We start from the raw sequence: 13207 nt of genomic DNA, 5'->3' as shown, positions 1-13207 counted from the left end.
TGCTGTACTTTGTCAAATGCTTTTTCTGCATCCATTGAGATGATCATGTGGTTCTTGTCTTTAAGTCTATTGATGTGGTGAATAGCATTTATTGATTTCCGTATATTGAACCATCCTTGCATCCCAGGAATGAATCCTACTTGATCATGGTGCACAAGTTTTCTGATATGTTTTTGTATTCGATTCGCCAGAATTTTATTGAGAATTTTTACATCCAAGTTCATTAGAGATATTGGTCTGTAGTTTTCTTTCTTTGAAGTATCTTTGTTTGGTTTTGGAATCAAAGTGATGTTGGCCTCATAGAATGAATTTGGAAGAGCTCCTTCTTTTTCAGTGGTGCAATCGGTTAGCGCGCGGTACTTGTAAGAAGCTTTTTCAAGGAAGTAAAACATATAGAGCAACAGGTATTTTTTTTTTAACCCAAACAAGCTTTATCTTTTTCCCTTTAGAAACATAGGGACAAAGATAAAATTACAAAGATACAATTACTAAGAAATGTCCGGTTGGAAGTATAATTGAGAAACGTAATTCATAATCATCCAGTTATTGATGCACATCAAGGCTATTTCGTGAGGTAGACTGTGCTTTGAGTAACTCCATTTTTGCTGTCGACTTCATTTACTCCACACAAAAGCAAATAGTAGTGCTGGTGACTGATTTTCACATTTTGATAAGGATAAACTTGGGATAATTGTATATTTTTAAAAGAAAATTATTTGTATGTCTTGGTAATTTAATTATTATGAGGCAGAACTACTTGCAAAACATTGCCTGGTTGCTCATGATATAACCATGTGTCATAATACTGGGGCTCTGCATTGTTGAACTAGTTCAGCTGCTTTATTTACAGGAAATAAAAGCTGAGACCTGCACTAATAACAGAATTGGGACTAGGGGAGGGAAGGAAATCAAACTAGAACTTTTTTTGTACCTGATATTGTTCTAATCATTCTACATATTCTCCCAATTTTCATAGCTCTTCAAGGAAGATGTTAATTTTTCCATCATATAGAGGAGATAATGGAGTTCAGAGACTTGAATGATATATGTCAAGTAAGAAAACCAACAGAGATTTAGCCCAGGTCTAGATGTCTTATTACTTCCATGTACTTAAAGGTAGAACTCTGATCTCTTTCTTCAGTTGTGTATACAGCATATACAATTTTCTCCCCTTTAAAGAAGTTATAAAAAAGCAAATATGTGCCTTGTTTAGTGTATTCAAGACATATTACTACTACTTACATTAAATTAGTTTGTCTCTATAATTTGTTACATGTTTTGTTGATTTTCTTCAGAGGAAATATCACTTCTCCTAAATGTTTTTGGGTCAACTTTTGACAAACAAACAAACAAACAAACAAACAAACACAAACAATCTTGGACTCATCAAAAAGGGTCAGAAAGGTTTTACAGTAATAGTGACCAAATCGAATGATTGATCATATCTTCCTTCTTTGAAATAATTGAAAGAACTGATTATTTAAGATTATTTAGGGAAAATTGCTATTAAATAAATTACATAAAGCTTAAGTAAAATTTTAAAAACTTGAATACCTTACCTACTTTGGTATAGTGAATTAGACAATTACTGAACAGCACCCATTGTTTTATCTATACAATCTTTATAATAGGCATGAATTATAATTCCAGTGATATGAGATTTCTTTCTTCTGCTATACCTCTATATAAATAGCCATTATCCAACTTATTTTGGAAGATGAATGGCAAGCTATGATATTTCTAGTTTAACATTGTACTCAGTTATCTTGTTTTTATATAGCAAGTTGTGGCCAAAGCTGTCTACTTAACTGTGCTTATTTCATTTATAAACCTTCTATTGTGCTATTAGCCTCCAAATTTTATTAACACAAATGGCTGAATCATATTATTCTTCAACAGATTCATTTTTCATCTGGAAGTCTGAATTGGCTTAGCTTACTTTTACACTCTAAATCAACAATTATTTTCTCATAAATGTGTTATATTTAACAATCTAACCTAATTTATTCTCCTATCCATAAATAATTGCTGATTTGAAAAAAGCCCCCACCTCCTTTTATTAAGACAGAATCTTGCTATGGTGTTCAGACTGGTCTTAAACTTGTGGGCTTACGTGATCCTCCTACTTCAGCCTCCCATTTAGGTTTATAGATGTTTGCCACTGCACCTGGCTAAATCATCTAATTTCTACTTTCTAAAATTCACTTTAGAAAGTTCAGTAAATCCTAAGAGGCTGCTGCAATTTATTTCAATATAGAATGGAGGAGGGTTACAAGTTAATAGAAAATTCAGTTTTTGCTTAGGAATTATGTTGAGACTGTTGAGTTAACAGAAATAACTTTTTAAGCTAAAATTTTGAGTTCAGCTGCCATAGACCCAGCCAGTTATAGAAAAATATTTTGAATTATAAATAGAATTTACATATTTTTTCAGAATAAAACTATAAATAATTAAAATGAATATTGTTTTTGTTGCAAGGAAGGAAGGACATTATGTCTAACTACTCATGTATTTATTTTCCTATATAAAAGCTACCTCAAATCATTTGTGTATTTGTCTAGTTAGAAGAAATAAAGGAAGGAAGGAAGAATAGAAGGAATGAAAAGGGGTATGGGACATGCTAAGGTACAGCTTCTCAAACACTACTGGTAGTCCACAGGAGTGCTTTTGGAAGCAATTTTGTTGAAGTCTTGAAGGAAGCAGGTTTGGGAGAAAGAAAAGTAAACCCATTAGGTTGCAACAGAGATCTTAGCTGCTACATCAGGATCTAGAATTATGCTCTTCAGAGCATTTCTAACTTGAGTAAGAAGCTGAGTCTTCAATCTTCTGCACCATTCACTGGTTGCAGGCTATCCCTGAGCAAACACTACCTTGGTTCTGGTGACTTAGCTCTACTTCCCGTGGGCTACAACTTCCCTCACTCCTTGCTGCAAATTGAAGTTCTAGGCCAGGCAAGGTGGAAATCATATTCTTAAGAAAAAAAAGAGAAAAATAATTCAATATAAAAAGAGTTGCATATACAGTAGTGTTTCAATAGGACAGCATGTTTAAACACTTTTTAAAAAAGTGTAAATAATAAGAACAAACCAATTGTTCTTTATTTTCTTAAATATATCGATGCAAAATTATTGCCTGTCACAGTCTGATTGTACTGTTTTAACAAAATACTTAAGACAGAGTAATTTATAAAGAACAGAAATGGATTTCCTGTGGTTCTGGAGGCTAGGAAGTCCAAAATCCAGAGGCTGACTTTTCTGGTGAGGGTCCAGTTTCTGTTTCCAAGGTGGTGCTTTACACTCTATGTTCTCACAGGGCAGAAAAGTGAAAGAGAGAAATCAGTCTCCCAAGGGCTCTTCTCTCATGACTTAATCACCTCAAATTTATTATTGGGTTTCATCACATAAATTTTGGAGACACATTTAGATTACAGCACTGTCTTTCATTATTTTTAAGAGTTCTACCTTCTCTTATAAATTCTGATAAAATAAGGCTACCTTTGCTCTCAATTTGAATTGCTTTACTTTTCTTTATTCATGTTTAAATACAAATTCTATAATCTCTACAGTTTCTTCCCAAATTTGGCTATGTCAAAAATTTCTTGCCATATTACCATGGTCTGCTACAGAAAGAATTGTCTTCTATTTTGTCTCTTTCTTTTCCTTTTGTTCATAATCTTTCTCTTCTCCTTTCTGCCTTTTTCCCTTTTACTACCTCTCCTTCTCTCTCTTATTTATTCATAAATTTATTTGTATGCTTCTATCTTTTTCATTATCTTTTTCCCTTTTTCATGTTTTGCATTAATTTTCCTACTTCTTTTTTTAATTAAAAATGAGTCATATAAATGGCACAGTATCTTATAAATCACACAAAGTTGATAAGACAGGATTATGGCCCATATCAACTTATATTCTTGAATAGTAAGTCCCCCCCCCAAACAGCTTTTCTAGAAATAAAAAAAATAAAATTATGTCAAATGAAAATTTCCACCAAGACAACAAAAATGAACAATATTATTCTGAATAATGCTAGATAATTTTTAGAAAAACAAGATTACTAACATTTACTTTTGTATTTTAGATTCCCATGCAAATATTTAAATTCATTTAACAATGTATATGTATTCACCAACTCTAAATTTTGTGTACTGCTTAAAATCAAATGTTCGATTCCACTAGAAGAGTTTTGTTAAGTCAATTTTCTATTTTGCCCTTTCATGTAAAGGAGCCACCTATGAGTATTATCACACACATATTATGTAAAAGACTTTAGTTCTATTTTCTAACATAACAGGTTGTCAAAAACCGTGAAGGGTTTAAGAGTCTACCCTATTTGCAAGCTCAGAATTTAGATTGTAGACACATAAAGAATTTAGACTGTAGACTCATAAAGAATTTGACCTTTGTCCCGAGTTCCTTGAATGGAGTCCTAAAACCCTTAGAATTTCTTGAGTAATAGGAACATTTCTGTTGTGTAAATATGATGACAAACGATGGGGCCCTTTACAGTTTTAGAATGAAGGTCAGCAGAAAAGCCAGCCTGACCTCTCGGGTGAATGAGAATTTGGAGACTGGGTTCATTCATGTGGCCAGTGATTTAACAAATCTTGCATATGTAAATAAAGCCATAATAAAACCTTAGGATGCTGAAAGCTCACTGGAGCTTCCTTATTGGTGAACACATTGATATGCTGGAAAGGTGATATCCTCTGACTATGGGAGATGACACAAAAGCTCCCTGCCAGACCTTGCCATTTAGAGTCTCTTCATTTGTCTTATTGTGAGATTTATATATATAATAAAACTGTTATAAGAACAGGATTTCCCAGCAACTTGGGAGGCTGAGACAGAAAGATTATAAGTTTGAGACCAGCCTTAGCAACTTAGTGAGACCCTGTCTCAAAGTAAATAAATAAATAAATAAATAGATAGATAAATAAATAAATAAGTAAAAAGGGCTGGGAATGTAGCTCAGTGGTAAAGTGCCCTTGGGTTCAATCCTCAGTACAAACAAACAAAAAGAATAGTATAAAAATAGTATTTTCCTGAGTCCTGTGGGTGGTTCTAGCAACACGTTGAACTTGAGGGAGGCAATGGGGACTCCTGGGTTAGTGCCTAGATTAGTACTCCTGGTACTTGTGGGCAACTGGGGACCCCTAAGTCTTGGAGCTGGCCTTAGAGGTAAGAGCAGTCTTGTGGCAAACTAAGCCCCAGACCTGTGGAGTCTGATGCTAACTTACTGTCGAAACTGGATTTCAATATACTCAATTGTTATTAACCATTGTGATGGAAATACAGTAGTACACAATTGAATAAATAAGTAATTTTCATAGACTAAGTTGGAAGGATATTTCTAGCTGCCTTTACTGGGCAAACATAGGAAGCAGTAACTGAGAAATATATTTCTAGTAGAAACAGAAAAAAGTAAAGAGAAATCTAAATTCTTCTCTTTTTAGAAAGCATTATTCCACTTATGTATGATGTGTCAAGTGCATTCTACTGTCATGTATAACTAATTAGTACAAATAAAAAGCATCCTATTAAAATTAAAAAAATACATAAAAATAATAAATTCTATCTTATTCCCATAAGCATTTTCACAGTATTTTCAGTTCAGAAACACAACACGATCTTAGTTGTTTTTTTTTTTTTTTTTTGTGTGTGTGTGTGTGGTTTTACCTCTGTTTCAGCCTCTTAATGACTAATACAACTTGCTAGGAGTGTAAAGCTTTAATTAAAAAAAGAACTTAGGATGTATTTTAAGTATTACAGAACATTTTATAATTGACATAATTTCCCCAGGTATTTCACAGTTAGATGGAGAGAGGAAGAGATGTGTATTCAAAATTCCTAGCAGAATACTGGCAGAGGCTTCAATCACTAGAGGAATTTTACTCCTTTTTACACCTGGAGCTATATAAAGCAGTAGTTCCCTTGCTAATTGAAATAAAATAATATCAAATGGCTAAAGGTGAAATGTTCAAACTGAATACTTAGCAGCTGAAAAAATATCAGCAGTATTTCAGATTTTTAAATTTTATTTCTGTTTCTAATAGAAGAACAAATTTTGCCCATCACAGATAGCAAGAAGAAGAGAAGACAAACATCACCAATCTCTTCCTAGAACATGTATAGAAATTGAAGAATATTTTATATTTATCTTTTGTCATTAGCACAAAAACTGAGAAAACATAGGATGAAACCATCTTCCTTTATTGACTCTTGTGAATATGTATCTCTATTTGTGGAAATGGTTTGAATCCAACATCTAAGTTATTTTCCAGATAGAACAAAACTTGTAAAAAACCTCGTAACTCTTGCCATAATTATTCATTTGTATCACAGAAAGTGTTCCCTGTAAAATGCTGCATGGCTTTACAATTTAATTGTCTTTATCCTTTTATTGCATTGTTTGATGTTTTACTCAGCTTTTTCATCGATGTGACCAAAAGATCTAACAAGAATAATTTTAGAGGAGGACAAGATTTTTTGGTGATCATGGTCTTAGAGGTCTAAGTCCATAGATGGCTGACTCCATTTCTCAGGGCCTGAGGTGAGAAACAACATCATGGTGGAAGAGTGGTGGAGGAAAGTGTCTGAGGACATTGCACAAGGAGCAGAGATTGGGGGGTGGGGAAGGAGAGGGCACTCCTTTCACCACAGACAAAATATACACCCCCAAGTCATGTTCCCATTGACCCAGCTCCTCCAGGTATACCCTACCTGCTCATAGTTGCCTACCAGGTGGTTAATGCACTGATTAGGTTAAGGCTCTCATAACTCAATCATTTTATCTCTAAACTTTCTTGCATTGTCTCACACATGAACTTTTGGGGGCTATCTCATATGCAAACTGTAACATTTAATTTTTTATTATTGAGTTTTAGAGTTCTTTATGTATTCTGGGAATTCTTGCTCCTATCATTTATATATATATATTTCATTATGAAGACTGTATTTTCATTTTTTAATAGTCTGTTAAGAGCAAACATTTTTATTTTGATAAAATAAGGCATAGATATGTTCTTTTATGGATTGTTCTTATATACACAAAATTTTGCTTAACTCTAAGCCTCCTACATTTTCTTTTATGTTTTATCCTAGAGGTACCTGCACTTATAGGTGTTAAACTTAACTCTATAATTCATTTGACTTAATTTTTGTATACATGTGAGATGTAGACCAAATAAAAAATTTGCATATTAAAGAGTAACATGTAATGTTTTGATACATGTATATATTGTGTAATGTTTGAATCAGGTTAAACATATCTATTCTTCAACCATTTGTCATTTTTTTATGGAAAAAAATTTAAATTCTTTCTTCTAGATATTTGTTACTTGTATTCATTCTACTATGCAATAACACACCAGAATTTCTTGTTCCTATCTAACTTAGTACCCATTGATAAACCCTTCCCTTCCTCTCTTTCCCACCCTACTTTCCTGACCTGTGATAACTACCATTCCACTTCCAAATTCAATAAGATCAACTTTTAAGGGTTCACAAATGAGTGAAAGCATGTGGTATTTGTCTTTTTGTGCCCAGTTTATTTCACTCAACATCATCATTTCTAGTTCATTCATGTTGCTTAAATAACATAGTTTTGTTTCTTTTCATGGCTAAAAAGCATTCCACTGTGTAAATATATCACTTTTTCTTCATTTGTTTATAAGTTGATGGATACTTAGATTTTTTTCCCGTTTCTTGGCTATTGTGAATATTGTCGCAAAGAACATGGGAGTGGAGATGTTTCTTTGACATACTGATTTCATTTTCTTTGGCTATATGCCCAGTAGTGGGATTGCTGGATCATATAGTAGGTCTATGTTTAATTTTTTGAGACATTTCCATCTCAATACTTTTATCCATAATGGCTTTACTATTTTACATTCCCAACAAGAGTACAACTATTCCCTTTTTTCTAAATCCTCACCAGTACTTGTTATATTTTGCTTTTTGGTAATAGCCATTCTTACTGGGGAGAGGTAATATCTCACTGTGGTTTAGAATTGGATTTATCTGATGATTGGTAATGTTAAACATTTTTTTTTTCGTGTACCTATTGGCCATTTGTACGTCTTTTTTTCTATTCATATAATTGTCCCTTTTTAAATTTTATTATTTATTTATTCATTAAGTGTTTTGAATTCTTTACATATTCTGGATATTAACCCTCTCTGAGATGAATAGCTGGTATACATTTTCTCTAATTATGTATATTGTAGTTCTTCACAAAATTGTTTCATTTGTTTTCCAGAAACTTTTTAGTTTCATAAAACCACATCTTTCAATTTTTGCTTTTTGTTTCCTGTATTTGGGGGATTATATTCAGAAAACTACATTTGTCTGTACCCATATCCTGAAGTGTTTCCTATGTTTTCTCCTAGTAGTTTCAGAGTTTAAGGATTTACATTACATTTTTTTAAATGTTTTCTCTTGCCTGAATGGTAAATTTCAAAAGACCCTTCTTCAAATTCAGTCTTTCTTCAGTCAATCTTGTCTGCTGTTGAGGCTTTCAACAGAATTTTAAAATTTCACTTATCTTCACTTCCAAGATTTCTGTTTGATTCTTTTTTATTTGTTGAATTTTGCATCCATACCTGCATTGTATTCATAATTTTATTTAACTTTTCATCTATGTTCTCCTGGATCTTATTAAGATTTTAGAAAATCATTATATTAATACTTTGTGAAGCATTTCATTAATTTTTATTTCTTTGGAATCTATTACTAGAGAGTTATGATCTCTTGAAAGTGTCATACCACCTCTTGCTCATATTTCTTGTGTTCCTAAATTCAGATTTGCACATGTGATGGATCAGGCATCTCTACCACTTTTATGTGATGGCCTTCTTAGTAAGTGGCTTTCTTCTGAAGATATCCTGGGGTATTGGTTTTTTTGCAAAGACAATTTTATTTCCAGCTGGATGATGTAGTAGGGTCTCCCTGCAGCTTCTTTGTGATTAGTGAGTTTGGGCACAGTGCATAGCAATGTCAGAGTCTGAAAGACCCAGAGTCTCTGCAGGCCATGCAAGAGTGGGGATATTCTAGCTTTATGTCTTTCTCATTTCAAAGTAAAAAATGGCATCATCTTTGAAATTAGGCTTTTTAATTTCTGAAGAAAAAGTTATGTTCTGTTACAATAGAAGTACATTAAAAGAAAATTGATTATTTGGGAATTTTTTTGTTCATTATTACTATGAAGATGATTTGGTTTATAGGGTTCTATAACTTACTAAAACACTCAAAATATAAGAATATTGAATTTAATCTTTAAACATTAATTTGCAATACCTGGACTTATCCCTTTGAATAGCTCAAATTCTTAATTACTTTTGTCCTGTTTTGTTCCAGGACAGATAAACTAATTTATATAGAGTGGATTTCTACCAATGACCTTTCTAAAGCAAACTTGAAATGCTTTCCCTTTTTGTAAATCAATTTCCTTAGAATTTTTTTTTTATTTTAAAGACAAGCCTTATCCATTTGTGCTAACCTAGTAAAATGTTCTCAGCATTATTTTTTGTAGGGTTGCTTACCTTTTCAAGTGCCAGTCTGATCAAGTTTGCAAAGTTTTGGCATTCTTTGGCGGGAAAACAGCTTTAAAAAGGAACCCCAATAATGTATTGCAAATCCTCCATTTGCAATATTCCTTTTCTCACTTCAAACCCAACTGCAACAGAACACAGTAAGGTTGCTCTTCAGAACTGCAGAGATTGGAACAGTGGAAATTTGTAACTCTTAAAAACTGCATCAATTTTAGTTTAGTTTTGATTGATTTCATAGAAGTTTCAAACTTTTCTTTGATGCAGGGTTTTATTTGGAAAGTTCCACACATGCAGCAATGAGCTTCAGTGGATTTACTACTTTGTCTTCTGGCAGCTGTTTGGCTATTTTCACTGAAATGATGTTGGCATCTTTTTTGGATATTTTTACTAGCTTTTGCCGTGTACAAAAAATAACTCCTATATCATTTGTGAGTCTACTTACATAAAAAAGGTTTTATTTCCTCTCTTTAATTAAAAAAGTAATAGATCTTTCAAAATGAATCTGATTTCTACTGTAATTTTATAATAAAGGAGAAGCTGTGGGAGAGATTTTATGTATGCTTCCTAAAATTAGATTTAGATACAAAAAAGCAATTACTGTCTTTTCTTGAGCACTTGTTAAGTGGAACTTTGTGAGAGTAAGAGACAGTAAGGAATCATAATAAATACAATAATAAATGTGGGGTAGATTAATTTTTTGAGTACTACCATGATTTTCCTGGCTAAGCTAGATGGAGATGTCAAATAATAAACTGAAACCAAACTAGAATTATAACTTACTCACGTAAGGATGCATGTTAAGTTTGAGTGAAATAGTTGTTGCTTTGGTGGACAAGCTGTTCTCATTTTTTTAAAAAATTAGAACAAACATGTTGACATGCACCCAGACATACATATACAGTTTTTCAAGGAAACTCTCCCTAATACTGCAAATTCTTGGCTATTTTCCCATCTAAGGAGAGGTTAGCCAAAGACTAAACTTTACTAAGACCACCCAAAGTATCAGACTCCACCTCTTCTCTGAATCTGTGCCACTGTTCTGCAAATGAAGAAAACTTAAGGGGTGGAGGGAATGAAGCAGAGAGCAAATGGGGGAGATGCAGGACAAAAGGAGACAGAAAAGAAACTGCAACTTTTAAATTAAAGATGAGGTTAAAATTTCTTTTTTTTTCTACTTTCTGGAGGGATGAAAGATACAAAACAGCTACATCAGTCACTTCTTAGCATGTGTTTTTTGTTTGCTGCTTTAGCTACAGCACTTGCAATGTTTTACAATAGTCATAGTTCCAAACTGCAGTAAGTGTTATTTGGTCCATCTTAGATTTTAGATTAAAGTACATACACTATTTTTAGAATGTTCTACAAGATTAATCTAGTTCCAAATTTGTACTGTAGCATTTCATATGGCAGGGAAGTATAAATGTCCACTCTATGACAACCAAAGTTTTATAGAAAATCCTCACTCATTTTAACCAATCTTGTTTGGAGACCTTTGGATTTAGATGCTAGGTCCTGCAGAGATTCACTTGTACTGAGACACTTTAAAAGATTCCCACAAATGTTTATGAGAATTATTCAAATGTTTATGAACATCAAAACTTTCCTTTGAATAATTGATTTTTTTTTTTTTACTGGAGATTGAACCCAGGGGTGCTTAAGCACTCAGCCACATCCCCATCCATTTTTATTTTTTATTTTGAAACAGGGTCTCCCTAAGTTGCTTAGATCCTCAGTAAGTTACTTGCTGAGCCTGGCTTCAAACTTGTGATCCTCCTGCCTCAGCCTCCCATGTTTCTGGGATTACAGGTATCCACTATCATGCCCTACTAAATTATTATTTTAATTGTGCAATTTGACAATATAGTATGATAATTCAATACACGTGAACAGTGTACGATGATTAAATCAGTGGTAAACACTTCCATCTCCTTAAATGCTTAAATTTTTTTGATTAACATGTAATAATAGCTGTGTATTCTTAACTATCCTTACTAAGGTTGTGTGGATTCTTTCCTATAAGACTCCTTAAACATGTTTTATTGGGTTTCATTTTTAATTAAATGTAGGCGCTAGCAGTGCACACATGCTACATCAGGATGCACTGGGTGAGGGTGTCTGCACTTGAAGATGACCTAGTGAGTGTCCAAGAGGGTGTCTGTTCCTGTGTCTGAGTGACATTTGCCAGTCACTCCTTGCAGAAGCAGTTTTCAGAAATGTTGTCACTGATCAACATGTTTCAGATAACTAGGCCATTGACTACACCACTGCTTTAGATTGGAACATTGGCCTGGCCTGGGGCCCAAGAGCTTTGAGCAATCTAAGAAATCATGGCATCAACACAGCCATAAGGGAAGACAGGTTTACCAAAGACTTCACCACATTTGACTATGGGCTGTGTACGGAAGAAGGCAATCTGAGATTTTAATAGAACAAGTAACCAAGTTAAACACTGCAAAGTTAAAATTGAACTACTTGGGAGCTATGATCTACAAAACAACTCATTGAAGATCCCCATCATGAATGACTCTGACTTTGAGATGGTGTACCAGGGATGTGGCAGGTGCTGCAGAGCCTTCCTGGAGATTGTCCCCTGTGGTTGACCATTCCCTACCTTCTCCCCATCAGAACTCTGCCTCTGTCATCCTGTGTTGGGGTGGGATGTCATTTCTGAGTCCCAGACCCCACCTATTCTTATTGTTTCTTATCTTAAATATTAAGGTGAAAATTCATTGTATTTACAAATAAATAGTAAAACAAATAAAAATGTTTGATTCAGTTTGGGATGGCATAGTAAAGCACTTTTAGACTTGTTGAACTTTCCCCTATTTACAAACAGAGGAACAAGTAAAACTAAAACAATGAAATAGACACAGGGAAATAACACAGGGAAGTAAAAATGACCTGAAGGCCCAGATCAGCCTCTGAGCCTAATGAGACTGGGGTACGTGGTCTATCTCCAGCGTGGGCCAACCCCAGACAGGTACCTTGGCTTGCCTGTGCACCTCTTTCTGGCTCTGGCCTCTTGGGAGTCAGAATAGCCTGTCCACAGCAGCTTTCTGTCTATAGTGGAAGTATTTTTAACTCATACACACTTATAATGTGCACTTGTATATTAAAAAGCTAAGAAAGAGAGAAAGATTGGTAGAATTACTCTTTAGCTCTTTTAATACTTTTTTAAAGTTATATCATGAGGAGATTAGCTTATTTCCTCCCATTTGAACTACTTTGCCTCTAAAACTTTAATTGTATCTAGAAAGAAAGATATTTGTATGCAGTTTATCCTAAGTTCTTTTGAGAGATAAGTCTGTTTTATCTGTACATGTAACCCAAATATCAACTATAAATTGGATCAAGTGTGAAAAAACAATTTAAAAACTTGGAAAATGTTCTATAATGTTGGTGGGCTTAAACATTGATCTGTTAACAAGTAGTCTTTCATTAGCTTTTAATAAAATTATAGGCAAATTTTAAGGCAATCTCAAATTCATATGGTAATATGCCAGAAAAGATCACTTTCAAAATAAGTTGGGGAGTTATAAAAATACAACTGATATATTAAAAGAAAGTTAAATGTGAGCACACTGAAAGATTGGGGACAGGTCCCTGTGCTGTGTAGGAACTAACAGTCATTTTTTCAGCTTGCCATGAAATGAAGAGTAT

The 13207-nt window shown here is 33.6% G+C and overlaps 1 pseudogene across 1 annotated transcript in view; it reads right to left on the bottom strand.

Annotated features, from left to right (window-relative positions):
• LOC308653416 (glutamate dehydrogenase 1, mitochondrial-like) overlaps positions 1 to 13207 on the bottom strand; it is a 79623-nt pseudogene that overhangs the window by 23143 nt on the left and 43273 nt on the right. The window lies entirely within an intron of this gene.

The sequence above is a fragment of the Spermophilus citellus genome (genome assembly GCF_964194105.1).
Source record: "Spermophilus citellus genome assembly, chromosome: 7".
Lineage (NCBI taxonomy): Eukaryota > Metazoa > Chordata > Mammalia > Rodentia > Sciuridae > Spermophilus > Spermophilus citellus.
Note: the sequence above shows the minus strand (reverse complement) of the source record. Positions and strands in the feature narration are given on the sequence as shown.